This window comes from Enhydra lutris, unplaced genomic scaffold, assembly GCF_002288905.1.
Source record: "Enhydra lutris kenyoni isolate GAN:26980312 unplaced genomic scaffold, ASM228890v2 scaffoldscaffold116, whole genome shotgun sequence".
NCBI lineage: Eukaryota > Metazoa > Chordata > Mammalia > Carnivora > Mustelidae > Enhydra > Enhydra lutris.
This window is the reverse complement of record NW_019154200.1, coordinates 462,811-468,884: the sequence shown is the minus strand read 5'-3', so window position 1 is coordinate 468,884 and position 6,074 is coordinate 462,811. Positions and strand designations below refer to the sequence as shown.

At 49.3% G+C, this 6,074-nt stretch overlaps 1 protein-coding gene across 2 annotated transcripts in view; it reads left to right on the top strand.

Moving 5' to 3' along the window:
• The first annotated feature begins 2,506 nt into the window (after positions 1 to 2,506).
• The window catches only part of LOC111139761 (SIN3-HDAC complex associated factor), a 30,315-nt gene continuing 26,747 nt past the window's right edge, over positions 2,507 to 6,074 (top strand). The window contains exon 1 of one of the 2 annotated variants that reach the window (XM_022492125.1): positions 2,507 to 2,903. The gene's annotated coding sequence lies outside the window, so the exon portion shown is untranslated. Of the gene's footprint in view, positions 2,904 to 3,178; positions 3,253 to 6,074 lie in introns of those variants that run through there. The other variant, XM_022492124.1, reaches the window with a different exon arrangement.

The following is a 6,074-nucleotide window of genomic DNA, read 5'->3' as shown; positions in this document are numbered from 1 at the left end:
ACTGGAGCCGAAGGCAGATGCCTAACGACTGAGCCACCCAGGAGCCCCAAAATACTCAAATAGTTAAAACATTGTGTAATTCAATCTCCTATTATCCAAATTTATATATTATAAATTACTTCTTTCTTTCCCTTTCTTTCTTTTTCTTTCTCTTTCCCTTTCTCTCTCCCTCTCTCTTTCTTTTCCTTCCTTCTTCCTTCCTTTCTCTTTCTCTCCCCTCCTCCCTCCTCCTTCCCTCCCTCCATTCCTTCCTTCCTTCCAAGAAAAATTCACTTGGGATATTTAGGTAATAGTATTTTAAAGTAGCCCATAAATGAGCTATTGCACCTGAATGGAGACGGCCATACAACATGTTAAAGAAACAGAATAAACAAAAGAACCTTTGGAATGCATCTAGTTGTTCAAAACTAGGAGGGTTTTTTTGTTGTTGTTTTTGCCTTTTTTTTTTTTAATGACTCTAAGAAATTCAAATTCCTCTTTAAGGATTTTGTTGCTACCTTTCCTACAAAAATTACCCAGATTACTTCTTGACTTCTACTTTGAGAGCACAGGAAGTCTTGCCATGCAATATTAGGTAACTCAGTAGCTCTGAAGCTTACAGGTACTTTTTTATCTGAACAGTATATCCTAAATACTGTATGTAATTTCTACATAGCTTGTTCGTTGAACCTATTCCACCCCTGGATTACATTATATATATATTCTTTATATAAACTTTCAAGAGAAAAGGCATTCAGGGCACATTTTTATATCTTATATAATATATAATATATAGATAGATCCTGTAAGCAATAATTGAAGTTTGAAAAATATTATCACACTTGCAACTTTCATATTTGTAAAAGCATATGTCAATTTGAAATTATTTTTGGAAGATCTGTCATAAACCAAATAAGTACATGAGACAATCCAGGACAATTTATAAAAATTTTCTTCAAAAAGAAGGTAGGTGTTTATGCTCAGGGTCCAGTTTGTTACCAATGAAAGCCCAGAAACAGCTAGGAAGCCTACTCCACTCCACTTTATTATGATAAGAACTGTTTGAGCATTATAGGCATCATATTAATTGAGGTGATCACTATAACTTCCAAACTCATTTTAGATTAAATACAAAAATTCTACACTAAAGTAAAGCTGCTGACTTGAGGTAAGTCTGATAAATAATTTTGAAAATGTCCATCAATTTATTATTTTACAAGCAATTTTTCAATTTTTCTGCTATGTATTGTTTTAGGTACTGAAGTACAAAAATGAATACAATATAAAATTCTTGCCCTGAGGGAGTTCACATTTTAGTGAGGGGTGTCTTTTTTTTTTCTCTTTTTTGCAGGTATTTAATATGTGGTTTTCATATACAGTTAGGGAAACAGTATGTTATAGGACCCAAAGAAAAAAAGAAACATTACTTGAAAGACGTTGGAAGTGGGTTTGTCTTGACTGTACTGTGAATTGTTTGTTGAATTAAATTAGTGTTTCAGAAGTATCTATTTAATTCCATATTGTTGACATTACAGTGAAAGCAGTGAAACTTGTCAGCAGATGATTAAGTTTTATGGTTGATGTCCACACTTTTGTAGCTTGGGAACAATATCAAGTTTCTGGGAAAAACATCCTTCCTCTCTCCCCACCCTCCCTCTATCATTTCATCAGGAGCTCAATCTGTTGGTGTTAGGTGTGTTCTCCAAACAAAGGTGTATCACAATCCTTCTTTTTTCATTTTTTACTTAACATGAGAAGAGTTACTGCAATTTTTCAGTTTTTTTTTTTTTCTTTCCTCCTGGGACAGGAAGCTTTTAAATTGTTGGTTTATTATACATTTCATTAGGGAAAGTCTGCACTTGATGGCTACTTTTTCCATTCCCAGGACCACCAGTTAGTGGTATTAGTTCTGGGTGAGTGGAACACCCTTTACAAGCAGCTGGAGGAGGTATGCATGTTTCTAGATTACTGACTTCCACCGACTAGTCGTTTAGGAAAGCTACACTGTTCCCACGGAAGTTAACTATTCAATCAGACAGGCTTGAAATCTTAAGGCCGAAGTGGGGGGAAAATTGGATAGTTATGGGTTGGGTTACTGCTTGAGGAAGGCAGGCGGGAGTTAATGAATGGATAGAGTGTTAAAATGGGACTTTATTAAACGACTCATTAAAACTGCACGAAAAACGAAAACGAATCTCTCCTGGTTCCAGAGGACTAAAAAAACAAAACAAAACACCTTCAAAAACCCAACTCCAAACAAAATTTAGGAAATATAGGAGGGATAAGTTCAGTCTGGTTGCCTGGAAGACCACCCCTCCGGTCGCGTCCAGGCTGAACGTGGGCACAGGTGTGACAATTTTGCAAAAACATCTTCCAAAACGATCTTTCCACGAGAGAAGGTGCGCCCCAAGAACTTCAGGGTGGAAAGCACGTCACGCAGCCGAACGTCCACCCTCCCTCGCTAACCTTTCCGCCTTTCCCACCCCGCCACTCCCTCTCCGCTGCAGCCTCCAGCCAGGGGGCGTTTGTTTACGTGACGTCAGCCGTAGTAAGCAGTCCCCGCCCCCGTTTCCCTCTGGCCGCCTCGTTTCCCGCGCCGCGGCACTTCTCCCCTTAAAAGGACAATAGAGGCCTCGGGAGCGCGCGCGGCCGCTAGGCCTTCTCCCCTCCCAGCCCTCGACGCGCGCGCGCCCGTATGCAAATAAGTTCGATTCAGGAGAATTTTGTACCGGGAGACGCGCGTGCGCAGAGGGAAAGCGGAATCTACACCTTCCCGGCCAGCGGTAGCAACTGCAGAACTGCAGGAGACAATATTTCTAGACAAGGCAGTTGAGGAGGAGGGAGCGATCGGAAGGGGGGGTTGGCTTGGCGTGCACTCCGCACCTCGGGAACGTTATTGCGCGTGGAACGGCTGCCTTTGGAAGGTGAGTGACTCTAACCATTACTCTGGTGCAAAACTGTCTCATGAGGCTTTGATTTCAGAGTGGGTTTTTTTTTCTTTTTCCTCTTTTCACCTCCCCCACCTCCCCCGGTCCTTCCACACAAATACGCACACACAGACGCACGCACAGGAAGTTTTGTCTTGGAGATGGCATTGCTGGGAGCAGTGTTCTCGTGATCTTCAAGCCCCGGGTTCTTTTGTATACACGTTTAGTGTGTCTTTTTTTAATTGGGGAGGGTACTGGAGGCAAACCGAAAGTCTTGGGGTGGGGGAAGTGAGTGGAGGTTGCAGACGACTGAGGAGTCGCCGGAGTTGAGGGATCCACGTTGAAGGTGACAATGACTTTTCTCAGCCGTAGTGTTGTGTGGCGGAAAGGAGCTGGTGGCTGGAAGGCCGGAGAGAAAAACGACTTGCTGGCAACTGCGGAGGGGCCCCGGGCTGGTGCATCCGCGTGGGCGCGCGCCCCGGGAGTGGTCGGGCGCCGCGGTTGAACCTCGTGGTTTAGTTTCGTTGCAGCCCCCGGCGCGTGTTTGAGAAGGGTGGACAATAAACGCCATTCGCTCGGAAACTTAAGTTGCCGTCTGCTTGCGAGCTGGCGGGCGTGAGGGGGTTTAAATCGGCCTTTTGGGTCAGCGCCCGGTGGCCGGAGTGCACGCGGCGTGGCGTTGTTTGCCGAACTCCGGAGGGATGCGGATGCGACAATGAGAGCAACACGCGGCCGCTTGAAGCAGCCCGGCTCCCCAATGCCTCTTCCCCCCGACCGCGCCCAGGCAGCGCGGGGGGCCCATGTGTCTGTGGAGCCTCAAGTTTTGTTCGCAATTTATTCACCTGTAGCGTAGATGTGGGCGCCTCGGCGAGGGCTTTCTGGGGCAGCCGTGTGCGGCTTAAGATGGCTAGTCAGAGCCAAGTTGACTTGGGGATGGAGGCAGCGGCGTTGTGTGCGCCGAAGGAGTGAGGGAACTCCGGAGGGCACTGCTTTTTGTGCTGAACATGACAGACCACGTGCTTGGGGCTGCGACCCCGGTTTTCGCCGGAGGTCAGTGTGAGTGTCCGGCTCCGGGCCGGCAGTGAGATGCGGGTGCTGTCGGGGCCGGCCGGCCGGCAGGACAATGTGATTTGCTGATGATGGCGTCTTGCCAGTTTAAAAAGCAGAGTGAAAGTCGCCAACTCTCCGCTGGTGCGGGGCGGGTAATCGGGCGTTTCTCATCAAGGACACTGAAAAACTTTGATTAAATGGGCTTGCTGCTGAGGGGAGGACGGGGGTACAGGCTCCGAGCTCTCGGGGCGCGGAGTCCGGACCCTAACCCGGGGTGATCGTCAAGTGTCTCTCGCCTCTGAGAAACAATCCGACATCCCTGATGCTGCACGTAGGCAGCGCCCGGCTGGACAGAAAACAAAGAGCTGCATGTGCCTGTGCGGGCCCCGCCGGCGCTGGGGCGGCCGCCCGGCGGAGGGCCGTGCGGGCCCGGCCCCCCGAACTTTGGGCGAGTTTCGAGAGGGGCTTTTGTCCCTCAGCTCCTCGCTGGGAAACTTTGGCGGCGCTGCTGGCGTGAGGTGCCATGCTGGTGCGCGGGGAGGCGGCGTGCTCCGCGCTCCGGGCGGGCAGGGAGGCGGCGGTCTCGGGGCCCCGGCGCTTCAGTACGGGAGCCGAGTGCCGCGACGGCCGAGGGGCCGGGAGAGCGTGGCCCCGAGTTCTTGGCCCGTTACCCGTGGCCCGGAGTCTGTGTCTGGGAGGTCTGTGGATTCGCCTTTGAAGTCGAACTGTTGCCATGTTTGAATTACGTCAGGGCAAAGCCATGAGGAGGAACAAGCCCCGGCAGCGCGGCGTGCGGGAGGCGCGGCCTGCGGGAGGCGCCGGGCGGGCGGGCGTGCGTGGGGGCCCGTTGTTCCGGCGCAGGTGAGGGAGGAGGCGGCAAGGGACGCGGGTCACCTCCTGCCGCCCTCGCCCCGGCGAGCAGCTTTCTGCCGGAACTTTCTTCCTGACCCAAGTTGTTCTATTTACCAACAAACCCACCGGGGAGCGTTTCTGTTTGCTGCCCCGGTGCCTCTCGGCCGTCACCGCGTGCCTGAGGGGGAAGCGCGTTTGGAGGGGTGCCGAGGGCCGCAGGAGGACTGGGGAGGCATCTTGCTGCTTTCTGGGAAGCGGGTGCGTGCAGCGAGCACCCCAACCCCCCGCAGTCGAGTCGTGGCCCGCACGTTGAGGGCGCCTAGCCCCGACGACACCCGAAAAAACCACCGTGGGGAAGTTTCGGGGCTCCCCGTTGTACAAAGGGAAGTGAGGACTGTGGCTGAATTGTGCGTGCCGCTGTTTTCTTTGTGTGTTTACGTGTGGGAGGGGGCTCCGGGAGGGGCGAGGTTTGTTTTGGTTGCGGGTGGGGTTGGTTTCTTGGGGTGGCAGGGCGGTGCAGTTTGTTCTGGTAACTAGACCTAGTAGGTTTCTTTGTTTTTATTTTCTTCGTCTAACCTTGGCTAACTACAGACACTGGGAAGACTAGGAACTACTGATTACGCCAATACTGACCCTGTGCGAGGGAGTTTTACCCTAGCAGTACTCCCCCAGTTCCCACGCCTCACGTAGTCCTGAGGAAGGTTAAAAAAAACAAAACAAAACCTTATTCTTCTAGTAATTAAAAATATGAACTTGACCTTGTCATTAAAAGTACCTTGAAAGCACCTGTTTTTGAACTGGAGTTTGCCAGACTTGGAAAGCCTTTTAATAATGTAGGTCGCAAAACCGAACACGTTTATTTAGGTGGTCAATCTAAATTAAATTAAAGTCTAGGAGTTTGTTTCTGATGGAATTGGAGAAAAGCCTGATGGTATTTAAAGTATATAACGATTTGGGGAAGGGGGAAAATCTCTCTTAGCCCTAAAGGTATGCGTGGTGATTTGGTGATTGTTCATTGCGTTATCTTAGGATGACCTTGAAGAAGCTAGCTGGTGGTGAGTTGGGCCTTTCTTGGAGATTTTATATGGTGGTTGGGGAGGAAGCTGCTAAGGGGGTTGACAGGGTAAAAGGCTATAGCTATAGCTATCCCTGCTAGCTGCTTCCTAATTCCCGTGAACTGGGTTTGACCTTTTGGTTAGCCCTCTTAGATTTTCTTTTGGAGCCAACTTTTTTTTTTTTTTTTTTTTTTTTTTTTTTTTTTTTTTT